The sequence below is a fragment of the Diabrotica undecimpunctata genome, chromosome 3, assembly GCF_040954645.1.
Source record: "Diabrotica undecimpunctata isolate CICGRU chromosome 3, icDiaUnde3, whole genome shotgun sequence".
In the NCBI taxonomy this organism is placed as follows: domain Eukaryota; kingdom Metazoa; phylum Arthropoda; class Insecta; order Coleoptera; family Chrysomelidae; genus Diabrotica; species Diabrotica undecimpunctata.
The window spans coordinates 44,117,502-44,137,200 of NC_092805.1; the positions used below are offsets into that span (position 1 = coordinate 44,117,502).

Below are 19,699 nucleotides of genomic sequence, written 5' to 3' on the forward strand. Positions count from 1 at the left end.
GTTTAACTGTAAATAGTTGGTCAATGGTAGATCTATTTTGCCTAAACCCTGCTTGATATTCCCCGATGATTTTTTCCGTGAGAGGTTGTAGTCTTTGATTAATGATGTTTGTGAGTATTTTGTATCCCGAACAAAGTAAAGAGATGCCTCTATAATTCTGACACAACAGTTTGTCTCCTTTTTTATGAATAGGTTAGATTATACTTTTCTTCCATTGTTGGGGAATTTCTTCTTCTATCCATATCTCTCGTATTAGCTGGTACATCTGTTGTGTCAAATTCCTTCCTCCTTGCTTGAGTAGTTCTGCCGGTATTTTATCTATTCCCGGTGCTTTATGACTTTTTTGTATGTGGATTGCCGTTTGGACCTCCTCTAGCGTTGGGGGTCTAGTTAATTCATTTTCTTCTCCATCTTTCCCCAGTTCTTGTTGTTGTACCTCCTGTCGTGCCTGCTGCTGCCACTGTTGTTGTAATGGTAGTTGTGTCCCTTTGTTTAGTAATTCCTTAAAATATGTCATCCAGGTTCTCTTAATTTCGTCCATATCGCTAATGATTTCACCTTTCTTATTTTTGCAGAGGCTAGTCCTCGGTTTGTATCCTTGTCTTAGATGTTTGATAAATTGGTATGCGCTACGTGTTTCGTTTTCCTTAAACTCTCTCTCTATGTTTAGTATCCGTTGGTTTTCATACTTTCTCTTTTTCTGCCTGCACAGTTTATCTACTCTTCGTCTTTTGTTCTCATGTTCTGTTTTTCTCTCTCTAGTACGTCTGAGTATGTAATTCTTATGCGCTTCATTTCTTTCCTGTATAGCTTGTTTGCATTCTTCATCGAACCATGTTTCTTCTCTCCGTTGTGTCTTTGTTCCTAAGACTTCTTTCGCTGTGTTGAGTATGATACTGCTTATTGTGTTCCATTGGTTTTCTATTGTGGAGTCTGCTCTGTTTTCTTCTAGTAATTTTTCATCCACTGTTCTCTCAAATCTTTCTTGTACCTCAGAGACTTTTAGGTTGTCTAAGTTTAGTTTTTCTTGTTTTGTATATTTTTCCTTTACCTGTCGACTGATTTTGCATCTAAACCGTGCCTGTACTAGCAGATGGTCTGAGTCACAGCTTGCACCACGTCTGCTTTTTACATCCAATATACTCGTCGCCATTCTTTTTTCAGCCAGTATATGGTCTATTTGATTGATCGTATTTCCGTCAGGTGATATCCAGGTGCCCTTATGTATGTCCCGATGTGGGAAGCATGTCGAACTGATAATCATATTCTTTCCAGCAAAATCTATTAGAAACTGACCATTCTCATTTGTGTCTCTATGCAAACTATGTTTCCCTATTACCCCTGTGTATTCTTCTTCTTTTCCGATCTTGGCGTTTGTGTCGCCTATCACCATTTTCATGTCGTTTCTTGGTATTGAGTCATAGATTCGTTCTAAATCTTGATAAAAGGCTACCTTAGTGTCTTCTTCCTGTTCATTTGTGGGACAGTGTACATTTATAAGGGTTATGTTAAAGAAATGCGTTTTTATCCTAAGCTTGCAGATTCTTTCATTGATGGCTTGAAAGTCTGTTATCAGGTGCTTCATTTTATTATCTACGATAAAGGCTACTCCAAATTCTTTATTTCCTTCATCTTTACCGCTATACAGTATAGTGTGTGTTTTAGTGTCCCGGATACCTTTTCCCAACCATTTAGTCTCTTGTACTGCAGTGATTCCTATTTTATATCTTTTCAGTTCGTGTAGAAGGATCCTCTGTGCTCCTGGTCTATTTAGCGTTCTGACATTCCATGTTCCCAGCGTAAATTCCATATTCCGTTGCCAGAGTCGTCGTCTTGATATCCGTCCATTCCGAGGCCTATCTGAAGGTTTCGTAGTAGTACTTTTTTACAAGAATAGGTTACTGGCCTATCGCCCAACCCCCTTTTCGGAGGACCATTTCTCCCTTCCTCGTCAGCCCTGACCCTACTTTCCATTGGGGTTGGTTACCCAATCTCCGGTAAGGTTGCTCAGGTTTGCCGGGGTTCACCCGTGTGATTGAGCCACACTTCTTGGAGGTGAGGATAGGAATTGAGTAGGAGTGGCTAGAGGTGTTATCAGGAAGCAACACCTTGTATTGCGCATCACTACTCCTTAGAACCCCATCCATCTATCATCTACGTATCTAATATTATTCCCGAACCTTCCGTTCACCTTTATGCCTTCTTGTTGAGGGCATTTTACTAACTGACTAAATTATGTCGGATAGTTTCCGCAGCATCAAAAATTCGTTCCTGTAATTAAGCTTCTGTTTCGATTTCATCTCGGTTATCATAAACTAACGATTTCAGATGTCCCCAAAAATTAAAACTCCAGTACATTGCATTCGGAATTTCGGTGTGGCTACAGAATGAGTCCATTCCTTCCAATCTGACGAGGATAAGTGATATCAAGAAGATTTTTAACAGCTCTGGTAAAATGTGCTGGGACTCCGTTGTAAAAAAAAAACCACATTTCACGGAGTGTTTGCAAAGATACGTGTTCAAGTAGTACTGGCAAAATATTTTGCAAGAAATTATAGTAGCCTTCTACATTTAGTGTTCTGGGTAATTCATATGGTTATATAAAAAACGATTGTTAATTATTCCAGCCCATAAATTTATGCTAAATTTTCGTTGAAAACTTGACCTACGTATTAAATAGGGGTTCTCGTCACCCTATATGTGGCACTTATGAAAATTATACACACCATTTCTCGTGAAACATTCCTTCATCTGCACATAACACTTTTTATGGAAATTCAGGTTCTCTGACGAGTTTATCTTGAAACCACCTACAAAATGTTAATCTTCGAGGAAGATCACATTGATGTAAATCTTGTACTCTTGATAGGGTATGGATGTAGAAGTTGTTCCCCAAATGTTCTGTGAACATCGTAATAACATTTGAATTATTCTCCACACAATCTAAAATGTCGTCTTCTACATTTAATCGACGGATACTTCTTGTTCTTTTTCAGAACCCGTTTCTAATAATCTTTGAGAAACATTCACAAAAGTTAGTGCATTCGGAGTTCGCTTTCGGGACACCGATGCACATAAATTTGGATAGCTAAATTACTGTTACACTGCGCTTCTCCATAAATAATTAACAATATCATAGTACTCACGAATCGGAAACATTTTCGCAGTGCCACTAAATACGATTGTTCCAAACTATCTGTTTACTAAAGTTGTGACTGTCTACGTTTAGATTTTCGTACTGCGCGTAGTTGACAGATTTCTTTTTGCATACCAAAAAGTATTTTCGTTTTTTGGTCAAACGGTTGAATTTAGAAAAAAATGTTGTTATAAGACTCTTTTTCTGTACATGGTACCTACATACCTATACCTTTAAGGAACGCACTGTTTTCGGGGATACCCTGTATATCTTAAAATTGAAGCCTCAAAGAATCGATTGCCATCTGCTAAATATCTCTAGAATCACTGTTGGGGCAAGTACAGTTTTTTGTTTAATTAATCGATCTCCGGGATAAACAAATGGAATAACTTACAAACATTTGTTCGATCTAGCAGTGATTTAGCACACTTTAATAACTCATTGAATTTCAAGTAGTTATATTACATGTCTATTCGAAAAATAAAGTTATTAACATTTATAAATGACTGTAATAATAAGAGTTTTTTTTGCAATTATCTCGGTCAATTGTTTATGTATTTTAATTAGAAACTCGCACAAACTTTTATTTAAACCATTTTTCTTTAAAATGTATAAAAAACGACAGAGGTAAAAACAGAATTTTTCATTTTTAATGATTAAAAAAAACAAAAAAAAACGGCTGTACGTCTTCAAGGATTTGTCATCAGCTATTCGTCATATAACTTTTACAACCATCAAAAACCTTTATACGATTTTTACGCCAAATCGATGCAAGACATAAATTTGCAAGACATGTTTTAACAACATCTATAACATTGGCGAAATGCCGGATGGGTGGATTGCTAATATAATATGTGTTACAATACGTAAACATTCAAACTTAAATCTTGTAAAATTAACTTGGCAAGACATTAAGAATCGTATTCAAACAAGGGGCAATGACATGGGCCTCACATTTCTTTTCTCTTAGACGATATACTTTACATATAAACTGTATCGATATTGTAGGTTTAAAAAAACCATGGACGTATAAATAAAGATTATATATATATATATATATATATATATATATATATATATATATATATATATATATATATATATATATATATATATATATATATATATATATATTGATACGATGTATTATTTGTGAATGATTTTAATGAGCAATGAGTGTTTTTTAATAATATATATATATATAGGGTTTTTATCGCGGTTCTCAAAGAATTAGTTTGTAAGCACTTTTTGAAATTATCTTTATTATATCTATTATGAAACACACATATATATTTAATATAGCCAATGTAAATTTAAAATAAACTATCTTTAAATTGAAATTCTTATCAAACTAATTAAATTATATAGACAATGTAAATTTTAAACAAACTATCTTTAAAATTGAAATTGTTATGACACTAACTAAATTATATTAACAAAATTTTGTACCTTTCTGTCACTGAATGCCTAAATGAAACTGTTCTCCAAAATAAAGATTTTAATCACCACTCAATGTCTTCGTTCTCAGCCTCGGTTATCCTTGTTTTTGTGAAATTACTTTTTCCAATTATCAGCTTCCACCAATTTAAAATATTTTTCTTCTTAATAGCATTTATATTTATTCTTCTTTTTAATGTACCAATATCCAATCACCATATAACTATTATAATTTTAATTTCTTCTAATCTCCATTGACCATATAACTATTATAATTTGATTTCTACTAATCTCCAATTAATATTCTTCTAATATACTTTCCAATACTATTTAATTTTAATACTAAATCACTGATTCTTGCATACTTTATACTTTCTTCCTAATTCTGACTGACTTAATGATTTTATACTGACTTTATACTGACTGCTTACTAACTTTCTGACTCACTAACTGTGTCTCACTTACTAACTATATACTGACTTCATAGTAACTGTCCGACTGACCCCCTTGAATCCAAATCACCGAGTATTTATATCTTTTCAATGTTCCAGAATCATCTGGAAAGAAATCATATTCGAATTGTTCTCTTTCCTAAATATATGAATTTTCTCGAATACTCTATTTCGCAAACAGGGTTAACTTCCGTGTTCTAGAGAATTCTTTACTTTTCTATCGAGAATTTTATTGACGTTTACGCTTTTCAGATCAGAATATAAACTTATATGTAAATTAAACACCTTAAATTAATACATTACACTATTTTAAATCCGTAATAATATGTAAATTAAACATCTCAAACCAATGGTATGGAGTATATTTGGTTGCCTATGCACATGGCTCACTTAAATATATCATAATTATTAAAAAAAAACTTTTTACACTTATTATATGCTAATTTCTTAAAAATACCCTCATATAAATAATTTTTATAATATTCCCTAGTATATAACTTATTAAAATAACCAAATACTTTTTATATCTAATATTATCTAGTGTGTAACTTATAAATTATTTTTTTTTAAACACTATTTTCTTTCTCCTATGTTTAATATCATCTCAATATATATATATATATATACACTGGCGATCATAAAATCCGGGTCACCTTGAAAATCGCCGTTATTTCATTTTTAACGAGCTTTATCGTAAATAATAATAACACAAATACAAACTAATGCATGTTTCTGAGAATTGTTGTCGGCTTAGTGGTTTCCTTTGTAATAAAGAATTCCAATAATGTCGATTTCGCGGAAAACTATACACTTCCCAAAATGAACGGTACCTGTAACTGCCGCTTGTTTTAAATGTCTTATTTGTGCTTCGACTTTCTGTTCAAATGCAACAAACAAACGCTTATTATTGCCACCATTAGTGTTTATTAGTGTCATTATTAAGATTTATTATTATTTTTTGCCAAAAATGCCTTGACTGTTGTTAAAAGAGCACGCATTGTTGCGTTTGTGGAAGACGGTCACACTCAACGGCAAGTCGCAAGAACTGTTGGCGTAAGCCTTTCTGCGGTTCAACGAGTGATTCAACGCTTTCAGAAGACGAGTTTGCTAACCAGACGACCTGGCTCTGGACGAAGAAGAACGACCACGGCACGAGATGACCGTTTCCTTGTGTTTCAGGCTTTACGAAACCGGACCTCAACTGCGGTTATGCATCGAAATTGCCTACAGGAAGTACGAAATTGCAATGTTAGCGTTGCAACAGTTAGGAGAAGACTTCGTTCTTCTGGACTATCTTCTCGGGTAATGGCTACAGGACCGCCACTTGGCCGTGCTCATCAAGTTGCACGACTATCTTTTGCTCGACAATACGCGCATTGGGGAATTATTGATTGGAGCAAAGTGTTATTCTCAGATGAATCCCGTTTCAGCCTAACTGGATCCAATGGACGTGTAAGAGTTTGGAGGAGAACCGGTGAACGATTTTCACAAGCTTGCATTGCTCCAAGAATGCCATTTGGTGGAGGCTCAGTCATGGCTTGGGGAGGTGTATCTTCCGACTTCCGCACAGAATTACCCTTAATCGAAAATGGGTCCTTAACTGCACGAAGTTACATTACGGAGATTCTGGAAGAACATGTTATGCCCACCATGACAGGGCTTGGAGAAGACGCAGTTTTTATGCAGGACAACGTGCGACCGCAGGTTGCCAGGATCAGTATGCAATACTTGGACAAGGTTGGAATTACGAGGTTACCCTGGCTAGCTAGATCTCCGGATCTGAATCCCATCAAACATCTCTGGGACGATTTGAAAAAACGTATTGAAACCCATACACCTCCTCCTAACAACGCACAGGAGCTTAAGGATCTGTTAGTGAGAGAGTGGAATAACATACCACAACATGTAATCCGGAGTACAATTGAGAATATACCCCGTCGTCTGCAAGAGGTTATTAGAGCAAGAGGAGGCATTACACGATATTAGTCATTGAAATTCCACCGATGTTTTACCACGTTCTGTATTTTTCATTTTTTCTTTCGTATGTCTGTTTCAACAATTTGGTTTGTTTTCTGCTTTTTCAATAAAAACAATAAAAAAACCGTTTTTTCTTTCTTTCAAAACAAACATTGATGACAAATAAAAAATACATTAGCCTAAAAAAAAGGTTATTACTGCACCAGATGCAAAAATCTTCAAGAAACTTGAAATTTTCAAGGTGACCCGGATTTTATGATCGCGAGTGTATATATATATATATATATATATATATATATATATATATATATAAACTAAAATTAATACTTTACTATCAAACAGAACGAAAGATTATGTAATGGGAGACTTTAGAAATATTTATTCTAAAATGGCCTCTATTAAAATGGATATCTTTTGTTAAACTGTCTATTGTATAGAAGTTAATGCCAATTGAAATCAATTAAAAATCCTTGAATTTATAGTCATAAAAAATGTTATAATCATAAGACAAAAATCTTTTAAAAACAATGCTTTTTGTACATATTCCCAAACATTAAAAACTAATTTTTCTATGCAAATATCGGATAATTTATTACCTTATGATACAAACTGTTTATTAACAATGATTGTAAACAGGTGATTATAAAACCATAAAAAATTGTTTAACGAGTTTAGTATGAGTCAAGTATGTAAAGGTTAAGTGCAAGGTTGTAGACGGGGAAAAGTTAACGGAATGTGATAAACGAATACAAGTACACTTTCTCGTTTGTTAATTAGCATTTAGTGAATCAACATACCTATGTGAGATAAGGAATAATTGTTAGCACAATACCAGTATTGTCCAACGGTTCGTGTTTTAACTGTTTTTTTTTTTTAATTTGCAACAATGTAGATGTTTCTCATTCAATAAAATAAAATTAATTTAAAACGAATTTAATTAAAGTTGAAATTTGCGTACAACAGTTATAGAATAAATGAACATAAACCATACTGATGCATATTATCTGATATTCAACCATATAATTGCTGCATTAGGTCATCAATCTCTTCGCCTTTATGCCTGTGGTATTGTACCTCAGGAGATGCCATCATTTCGGAATAATTCTTAATGCATTGGAAAAGGTTTTCAATATTATGGTATAAAAAGATTTTTGGTCATTTGATGTCAACTACCTTTTACCTCATGTCCTGCGCAATTTAGTCTACACACCACAATGCAACGAAAATCCTGTATTACCTCACACTTGCTTACATTTTTCTATACAGTCTGTAATGACCAAAAAAAAACAAAAGGAAGCCACTTAATTGTTAATCTTATAAACAGATACCACAGTTGGGCTGTGGAGGAGTGTGCCTAATGAAATATGGTAAATGCTCTAATCATTGGCAACACGGTTACACAAAACTCGGTACTAAGGCTCGTACTTTAGTCTGGTAGATGTGTCTTGGTTGGGGCTCGACAAAAATACTAGACTACAAGTGGTTTGCCACAAAGGATAGACAAGAGAACACGAAAGAGAAGAAAATTTTGGACACCACCCTATCTTTGAAAGGAATAGGGAAACCTAATAAATAAAAGAAGACGAAAACAATAACGGGAAAGATACAATATTATTACTACACAGTAGCAAAAGAGTAGAGAGAGAGGTAATGATATCCGACTGTCTAATTAGCGGCAAGACAGCGACTAGTTACCGGCAAGACAGCGTACAAACATAATTGAATAATATAATATAATGATAATAGGTAATTTACATTAGCGGAACAGTATAAGATATATTGGATATGAAGGTACACTAATATAAGGATTTTTCCATATTTGCAAACACTTTTTGGATGGATCGATTTTCTGTTTTACAACAATCTCTCGTCTTATTATAATCTTTTCCACTTTTGTGGTGCTGTGCTAATTTTGCCTTTTCTCCTTTTGCCTCCAATCTTTTCTTAGTAGTAAGCTATGTATTATATCTTATTAAAACAATTGAAAAAGGTACACATGTGGTTAGCAAATTATTAAAGTCCCACACCAACAAGGTGTGTCTTATGTAATCTGGTAGAGACAAAAATTTGCGTGTAAAATCCAAAACCAAAGTTTTCACTAAGAAACCAAAGCAAATCATACTATCAGTAGGAACATATATCACTACATAAATAAACGCTGATGGAAAAGTATATGCAGTAGACGAAGAACTAAGAAGGATCAAATGGGACATAGTAGGACTAGATAAAACGAGGAAAAAACGAAAATAGAATCTACCTACAATCCGGCAATCGAAATACCGTAATCAAAGAGTTATCAAACATATGCAAGGCAATTTCAGATCCAGTAGCTTATGTAATGGGAACTATGGTAGGAACTATATATTGTCTTAATGTGACTAGTCTGTACTTCTTTGCAAACTTGTATTAAAATAAACGTCACTTTTACTACTTAGCCTAATCCATCTTTTGTGTTGAGGGTAGCTTAAGTACTAATGCCCACTAACGACCCTGCCTGACTTCCTTCTCTCAGTGGTTCTCAAACATAAATAATATTTGCTACAACATACTTGGGTTAAATTACAATAAAATAGAAATTAAGAAATGCCTTTTATTTATGTCACACAAGCAGTTTGTTTTTAATTCAACAGTATGTGCTAGCGATGCAAACCATTTGTTTATAAAAACCATTTATTTTTAAATAAAATCGAATAAAATAAAACTAAAATATAAAGAAACATTTTATTTATGTGTTGTTCCGTTCAAAAGTTCAGGGGGGAAGGACTTTTAAAAACCGCACTGTATATGTTGGCAGTGACAAAACGTAGAAATATCCGAAAATAAAACTAATAAGTTGAAAATAAAAGAAGTCATTGCATTTAATTTCGTGTGTAAGTAATCGTAATTGTACACCATTATATTTAGTTCCTTTTTCTGTCAATCGCTGTCACATTTAGTTTCTGCTTCACTATCAGTATCATCATTATTATCGTCACTGTCATCACTATCTCCGTTATTTATAATAATTGGTTCGATATCATCCAACAAATTATCAATTTCCCACATCTTTTTTTCTGTTGCTATTACGTGGTTTACGTAGTTTTTCCATTTCTCTGGCGTAATGACCTGGTACGCTGCTGTAATTAAATTTCGCATTTCAGCTTCTTTAAAACATCTTTAAAATTCGCGTTGCGTCCAGCTATAAACCGTTTCAATTCACTCCAAACCATTTCGATGGGATTGAGTTCACAGTGATAGTGTGACAGAATCCATTCTTGAATATCTTTTTTAGTGTTGAACTGTTGGGAATTTGTTCTGACTTTCTGCTGTGATAGGAGGCATTGTCCATTACCACAACAGTTTTTTCTGGCAAATTTAGCATTAAGTTATTTTCGAAACAATCTTCGAAGGTCGGTCCATCCATTTCGTCGTGGTAGTCCTGAGTATTTTTCTTTGCCAAAAACGTGAGCTCTGCTCCATCAACAAATCTACTGGTAGAACCTGCGTGCAATAAAATGAACCGTGTACTACGAGCTGTATGAGCTTTTAATCCTGTTGTCAGACCACGAACAAAAACATCGCGATGAGATGTAATTGTTTTATCAACCCATTCTTTTTTTACACTGTGCCCGATATTTACCCATGATTCATCCAAATACACTATGTTGTATCCTTCTGCACGGAAGTTACGAATTGCACGTAAATAACGATGACGCCACGAGATGATTTATGGTTTTTCAATCAAAATTGAATTTCTGCCTTCTTCTTCTTAAGGTGCCTTCTCCATTACTGAAGGTTGGCTATAACTACAGCAAATTGCTCTCTATCTTGAGCTGTTCAAAGTATCGAATGTGTGTCCATGCCTGTCCAGTCTCTTACATTCTTCAACCAGGAGCATTGTCTTCTTCCTGGACCCCTTCTTCCTTCCACTTTCCCTTCCATTATAAGCTGTAGGAAGTTGTATTTTTCTCCTCTGTAAATATGTCCTAGATAACTCGTTTTTCCTTTTTTTTTACAATATTTAGGAGTTCTCTCTCAGTACCCATTCTTCTTAGCACCTCGTTGTTGGTCACGTGCTCTGTCCAAGAGATCTTCAGGATCCTTCGAAAAACCTACATCTGAAAGGCTTCTATACGTCTCATACTTGTAATTCCGAGAGTCAATGTTTCCACTCCGTATAGCAATATGGAATAAATAAAAGTTTTTACAAATTGGTATCGGATATCCAACGATAGATATTTGTAAATTACATAAAATTGTACTTGAGGACTTGTTGAGAACTCCTGGTTTATTCCGTTTATTTTGAAAGATAGACGATAGAGAACGCCATCGCTCACTGCATAAAACTGGCAACGTCTTGGCGAAATTCCCATAAGGTTAGCATTGCATATCTTACCCTGTACAGACTAGTCACTTTGAGACGATGTATAGGAAGCAGATTTTAAATGGTCGACAAATAATAGAAAAAAAAACGTATGAGTTTAATGTTAAAAGCCTATTTATGCTTCGTCGATTACACTAAAAGGTTAGATACTTTTGGGATATACCTCCTATCAATATAGTTCAGAATTTGCTAATTCTATCTGTCTCTCTGACTGTCTATTTCTTCGTAACGAAACCCCAGCGTCACCAATCCAGAGAAATTACTACTATCGCTGTAGCAGGTGACGATATCTGCAAAGTATTGGGATTTATTTACCTGAACATATTGTGTTTGGTCAAGGACAGCTTTACGTTTTTAGGTTTAGACAGATATGTTTAAAAACTAAATTTTCGTTGTCTATGAACAGTTGATAATAAAAGGCAAAATAGAAGGGAAGCGAGGAATTGGAAGAAAAAAATTGTCCTGGTTACGTAATATCAGAAACTGGACAGGACTTGGATTTGAGGAACTCTTAAGAACAGCTGAAGATAGACAAACGTTTGCCACCATAACCGCTAACCTCCATTGATGGAGACGGCACTTGAAGAAGAAAATGAACAGTTGTATTATTTTTATAATTTATTTGTATTATGTTTGGTTTTTTTTTAAATTAGAAATTTTCGTATTGTATTGTGAGTTTTTGTATGTATGTTTGTATCATATTAGATGCGTTAATCCCCATGCGTTAGAATCGGGCTACATTCTAGTTTAGAATAATTCTCTTATACAGTTTATACGTGAATATTAAATTACAGGATATAAAAAGTTTTGACTATATTTTTTACCTGTTTCTATAAAGATAGGAAGCGCATTATTTGCGATGAATATTAAAACACGTTTTATAGATAAATATTGTGTCGTTTTCATTACGGATTCAAATAAGGTTTTACATGCTTCTAACGAATATGACGCATGCCAAAAATTTTCCACAAAACTATAGCTCACGATATATGTATTAGCTGTATTCAAATATTTCATCGACCTGTCAGAGACAAGCCAGATGTCTCATAATATTACTCATCCACTACTACCCGAAAGTGTAAAATTGTGCCTGTTGCCATCCGGGAGAAAATAAAAGAAATAACAGCAAAAGGAATAACTGGGAGACATTTATTTTAGTTTCGCTTTGTGTTAACGAACCTTACGTGTGGATTTTCTAAACGTTCCAAAAATAACGGGACATGTCTTAAGATGCCACTTACGTTTATATATGTTTAGATCTAAAACTGGATATAGACTCCACCTAATTTGCTGAAATAGTGGGGTCTTTATATGTTACCCAAACGAATTCTGATTTTATTCTTTTTGTACAGTGCAAGAGGTGTATTCTGGATAAATCGTCATCATTTATGTTTTGATTATATTCTAGTATCATTTTAATTAAAAAGAAAAGTAAAGGTTTTCAAATAGTGTTATGGTGTTCATTGTAAAATCTCAGACCTTATCACATACTCGTATATCGTTGTCAATAAACTTTTAATCCGAAAATGGTTTAAATTAATCCATTTATTTCGCGTATTTGATTAGTATTTTTGTAAAAAAACAAAGTAATGCTCCATTAGGATTTGTTCCGTTTTCGATATATTGGAAAAAATCGATTTTCCTTTTCTAACAAGGGCTGTAACTTTTTTTATGTTCACATTTGTACTAAGGTAAATTAGATTCAATCGAACTATTTTTGGTCCCAAAACGTGATTTAATTTATGACCTATCTTTTTGTTACACCCTGTGTTAAACTAGAATACCGTATCGTGGGTTGAATTTGATTTCCGGAAGTGAAATTGATCAATAACTTCTCTAACGTTTTCAAATGTAGTGCCAAAATTACCTGCTGTAATCTATTCCTGGACATAGATTTCCATCATTCAAAGATTTTTGACGAGAAACACCTGTGTGTGTTAGTGGTTCTCCGTAAATTTCGTCTAAAAAAATTGGTCAAATCAATCATAGAAATAAGACTCGCTAGAAACTTTCTCTTGTAAGTACTAATTGATAATAATTATTGTTCTTGTAACCTCGGAAACCTTTTTTGGATGGTGCTAGAAAGGTCACCAATGGAGACACTGCGAACGGCAGCCAGATGGTTGGTGGAGAGCGAGTCGTGGGTTAGAAACTAGCTTTTGGAACCAGGAATGGGTCCAACGGACGAAATAAGTGAAGATAGGATAAGAGATATTGGAAAAGATACAGAAATAAACAAAAAGATAGATGGGTAAAATTACCAAAGATAAGATAAGATAGGGAACAGGGCGCCACTTAATTTTTTGAAGTTTAAGGAGAAAATTAAGAAACCTTAGAGAAGAAAAGAGATAAGAAAAGATATTTAGGTTCAGAGATCAAACATAAGGAAAGATCTCAACAGTTAAATATTGAATAAATTTGGTCAACACTCTACATAAACAAAAAATAAATATATAAGGTATTACACTTACTTACCTACGAAACTTAATCAGCCTGATCTTTCTACTGGTCAAAGGTATAGTTATATTTAAAGGTAAAAAGCAAATATTCAGAGTTATGGTTATATCAGGGAACTTTGTTAGGAGTCGACAAATAAAATACATACATAAAACAATAACAATATATTCAACAACAAAATTATGACGCTGCTGAATGCAACACAAGTAATAAAAATACACAAACAACTATGAAATGGTGGTAGGTATACATATAAAAATAAGCAGAAATATAATTAGAAAATACCTTTACACAGATATATAATATAATCATGCAAATATAAAGTTTTGGCGTATCTCGAGATATTACAGCAAAAAAATGAATAAAAAATTATAACAAACACCAAAGATAACAAAAATTAATAAAATCTAAATTTACAAAAACACAAAAAAGTTACTGAAGTGAAAACATAAAAATTTAACCAAACCGCACTTGGTTAAGTCGATTATTTGGTTCGTAACAAAATATTGACTGTTCTTTAAATTTAATGCAAAATTCCGTAGTTACTCTCAACTACATTTGAAGACTTGTATGAACTTTAGGTACGTCCAGATAATGGAAGATGATATGATGCCATACCATGTTACTTGCCCAGATAGGTGGATATATTAAGATTATTTTAACTTACAGTAATTCCTGACGACTGCTGCATTAATTCACTGAAGTTAATACTGTACTTGTATTAAACACTGAATTTATGACTATATTTAATCTAATATAGTATAAGATCAAAAAAACTCAAAATAACAAGTGTATACACACTTATAAAGAAAATGCACAGAGAACGGTACGATAACAGAGATACAGTCAGATCTAGTCCTTATGCAAGGACTGTCCCACCAAAAAGTAACCTGTTTTCTCTACGAGTGCCCACCGAGAAGTGACTTGGTTCCTCTAAAATTTTACCAAACTACCCAAGAAAAGGTGAGGGTATCTTCCACTCAAAAATCATAGGCCAGTTGTATGTATTTCTGAGAAGGTAAAAAGTTCTAATTAACATTGAACATAACGGTATCCTTCTACCTACAAACGTGATGAAATATCAAATCTCCTAGATTAGGTTTTTCCCGAAAAACATTACAACGGGCGTTCGACGACAATTACCGAATTTATGACAAAGAACCCGGAAAAGGATTAACTAAGGATTCGCCAGACCGGCGTCTTTAAATAAATACTTAGGTAGATTCTTCAGTCATATTTCGGTAGTTTCCCAATAAAAATTTCTGATCGTAAACACGACCATCAACGTATCATCCACATGGGTAAAAGGAATTAAAATTAATTTAATATATTAATTAAAAAAATGTTACATTCTTCCGCCACTATATACCTTTAACTTAATCCATCTCAAGCAACCATCCTAGGTTATCTCTGCGGAAAGTCTAACCATAGCCATATAATACAAGATAGACTGATCGTTGCAATACCAGCTTATTTCCCCAGTGCAATAGAGAAACAGTCTCTGCATCTTTTTATCCTAAATGACCAATGATAGGGTCACGGGGTCGATAAACCCGGCCCATACTACAGAGATGCAGGGACTGCTGCTTTGCGTCAGTTTTCTCTGTCGCACTGGGGGAACGCTACTTTATTGCAGAAGCCAGTCTTATCTTGTATTATATGTCTATGAGTCTAACACCCAAGCCTGAACCTTTTACCGCTGGGGTCACATTGTTCATACACACAGGGCGACATTGATCGAAATATTTTATTGAAACTGTCGCGGTTATTTAAATTTGTTCGAGGTTGACCTTTACTATAGTACAAGAGGAAATTGTGGAAGCTGACGCATACATGTAACAGAATCTACTAATTGTATGAGGTGCAAATCAAATATTTCGTTTACTAAAAAGAAAATTAAAAATGAGTTTTAACCATAACATTTTAACACATCCACTTAAATTGTAGGAAATAATATGCGTTCCTCACCAATGAGCCATGTGTAACAACATAAGTATTCACGATCTGTTATCGTTAAAATGCGTTCATCAAGGCGGCTGCGATAAGATGCATTATGCAACAATATGATAGAGTTACTATAAACACCCTGAATAATGTTTTCGAACCACTTCTGGAAGTATGTAGAGTTCATGAATTCATGATAGTCCACTGTTTTTTCCTATATTTATAGCTTTCATTTTAATAGCTTAAACTTAAAATTGTTCGCACCAATTTTTAGAGGATACAGTATTTCAGTGAAAGATTTCAGCGTTCAACATTGAGATGTTATGCTGAATTAAGGCTTGCTTTTATACATGCAGCGGCGATGTCGTGGACTAAAAGACACTTCAAACAGCTGCAAAAGCCAAACTCAGCAAGGTGCAAGCATTTTCATGTATGGGAATAACTGGTGTCATGCGTACTACTTTTATAGCTCTACTAGGCCTGCCTCCCTTGCACTTGATAATAAAAGGAGAAGCAAGATTGGAAGCCTACAGAATAAAACAATCACTGAAACTTTACAATGAAGGGATAGGACATGAGTATCACAAAGGCTGTGACGAAGGACATTTTTAATCAGAAACCAGATCACATGACAAAAAAATACAATTTTAAGAATACATATAGGATGTCTATTCCAGACAAGAATTTACGCAGAAACAAGGAGTACTACAACTAACAGGGTAAGATCTATTATACAAACGGATCCACAACTACAGATAATGTGGGGGCAGGGATATACTCCAATATCTGTATCTGTAGAGTAGGAAGGGCGAGTTATGTTCCAAAGCACTTAGGCCACAATTGACCCATTGTGCATCCTCCCAGGGAGCTGTCGTCCTTAACTCATTATCCATCCTGCCATTCTAGGATGGTGGACAAGTCGCCAGGGGACATCTACCTTATGTGGGCAGGTGTTGACCAGGACTCGCCGAACGCGCACTCTCGTATTAACGATAAATCAAATTATACAGTTTCGTCTTCTCGTTCACACTTCCTGCATAGAGGTGTATCTACTAGTCCCAGTGTGTGGAGCTTAGTTAACAATGACCAGTTAAAAAACCAACTGTCAAGCGTAGGTTTTTTCTGGTCATTCCCAAGTACAGTAGTCTCTCTCTATAACGATTCCCTATATAACGATAATTCCTCTATAACGATGAAAATAGTTAACGTTGGTTGGTTCGTCATAAGAACAATGTATTAATTCTTTCTCTATACCGATATCGTTCTCTCTTTATAGCGATAACTTTTTAGCGTTCAAAGTTGATGACAAATGTGTTATTGTGTTTAAAGTTCAGACTGCCTGAGTCACGAGAGGCAAGGTCATTGTCCAGCGGTTGTTTTGTATTGCGCTTAAGGAATGCGGCCACCCATTCTACTCTTTCTTATCAGGAGAATTAAGTGACTCACGTTTATTGTTCGGGCGGCGTACCTAACTGTTATCACACAGATGTTGTCATCTATTGACGACTTTTCATTTTCAGTTTGAGTTGTATCTTAGTGTGTCAACAGTCAACATGTTTTCGAAAAAGCGTAAAGTGCTCTCGGTGGAGGAACAGTTATCGATAACTCGAGCAATAGAGAAAGGTGAAAAGCAATCGGATGTCGTTCGCCGGACGGGGCTGTCTCAGTCAACTGTGGCTACGATATAGAAGGACAGAAAAAAGTGGCTTAAAGTGGAGATGGAGGGCAGTAGCAGGAAGAAGTTGCGGAAACCTCAGCACGAAGATTTAGATCGCGCTATGCTTCAGTGGTTCCAGCAGCAGCGTATGAACCATATTCCACTTTCTGGGCCTGTGGTCAGGACAAAAGCTGAGTTTTTTGCAACTGAACTTGGAATTGAGAATTTCAAGGCATCTGAGGGTTGGCTGAGCAAGTGGAAGCTGCGGCACAACATCAACTACGGGCAAATCAGCGGAGAGGCTCGCGATGTTAACAAAAACGTAACGGATGATTCGCTAGAAAACGTGTGGCCTGGACTGAAGGCACGATATGCATCAGACGACATTTTCAATGCGGATGAGACTGGATTGTTTTTTTAAAATGACACCAAACAGAACTTTAAAATTTAAATTGGAAAAGTGCGTTGGTGGAAAGCTCTCTTAAGGAACGCATTACAGTTTTAGTAGCCGCTAACATGACAGGTTCGGTGAAGCGAAAATTGTTAGTGATAGGGAAGTCGAAAAACCCGCGTTGCTTTAAAAATATAAAAAATCTATCGGTGACCTATAAAGCAAACAAGAGTGCGTGGATGACCTCGAAAATTTTTTAAGAAACGATAAGAAAGTGGGATATCGAGCTTAAAGGGAAAAAAATTATTTTTTGCTTGTAGACAATTGTCCTGCTCATCCTGTATTGCGCGACCTTCAAAACATCCAGTGTGCGGAGCTTACTTGACAATGACCAGTTAAAAAACCAACTGTCTAGCGTAGGTTTTTCCTGGTCATTCCCAATGTACTTCTTTGATGCTTCGTTTCAAGGTTACTTAGTGTTACCCTGGCAAGTCTACATCTTTGCCCTTCTTCCCATCTTTTCACGATTTGGGTATGGGAGTGACATTTGACAGTTTCTGCGATTGTTGTAGTTGACCAACTCAAAAGATTCCCAGGTCCTAAGAGTCTTAGGCCTGCCGCATTCCTAGCCAATTGGTCAGCAATGCGGTTGCCATTATTCCTATTGTGTCCTTTACTCCACATCAGGATGATGGTACTACCATCCGAAGTTAGTGACTCGTGACTCTCCATTACTAACCCTGATGTGACAGGTGGTCTATTCAATGTTAGTAGCGCTTGTCTGCTATCTGTGCAGATTATTATAATTTTTCCGGTTATACCTTTTTGGGTTATCTCTTTTGCGGCTATGCAGATATCAGTCAGTTCTGTCTGAACTAGGCTGGCATTTTCGGCTACACCCCACTTTATTGTTAGGTTCATGATCTGGAGTATATCCCGCATCCTGAGCCTTCTTCCATTTTGGAGCCAGCGGTGTATATGCAATACGCATTTGCCACGTTTGTCTCCCTATACTGTCTTGTTTCGATTTTGTAGGGTTTGTCAAAAACAAACTTTGGTTTAATTGAGTCGCAGCCTGCCTGTAGTAGGGATAGTGTATTCAGCTCTCCCCGCCAGAAACGAGTTTTCAATTGTCCCATTTGGTGTTGTTTTTCATGGCACCTGTTATATTTATATACTCCAATAATCCAAGAATTAGCGAAAGCTTTGCCTTGAGGAGGAACTGCACCTCAACTCAACTGCAACTTAAGCAGAGATTTATGTGATACTGTAATCTGCAAAAAGAAATAATGATAGAACCCTTTGAAAAAGAGTAGATCCATATATTATGTGACATTCAAACGGCACTGAAGGCATTGGCGTGTCAGAAAGTGACGTCCAGGCTGCTGTGGGATAGCATTGAAGAACTGAATGAACTGGGAGACTGGAACAAGGTTGAGCTTGTCTGGGTAACAGGACATCAGGGCATCGAAAGCAATATAAAAGCAGATCAACTTGCAAAAAGAGGATCGAACGAATCAAACGAACCGGCGGTAACTCTGGGAATACCAAAGGCTGCAGTTCGTAGGGCTGTAGAGTATTCGATGAAAGATAGTCATGAACGATAGTGGGAGAGAATCCCAAAACAAACATGTAAACATCTTCATTGGCGGACCATGTACAAAAAGAACAGAGGACCTGTTCCGAGATAATAATATCGAGAATAGTAACAGGAATGTTGACCGGGCATGCACGAGTAAGGGAATTCCTGATACAATAGGCACTTACAATGGCGACCTTAACTGGTGACTGCGATAAGGAACCAGAAACTGTAAAACATGTATTATGCGATTGCGAGGTCCTGGACCACAAAAAACAAAAACTACAAAAACAAAACAAACAAAAA

General features: G+C 35.4%; 1 protein-coding gene across 1 annotated transcript in view; it reads left to right on the top strand.

The window, feature by feature from the left end:
* LOC140436744 (uncharacterized) overlaps nucleotides 1-19,699 on the top strand; it is an 808,356-nt gene that overhangs the window by 619,728 nt on the left and 168,929 nt on the right. The gene's annotated exons all lie outside the window — the stretch shown is intronic.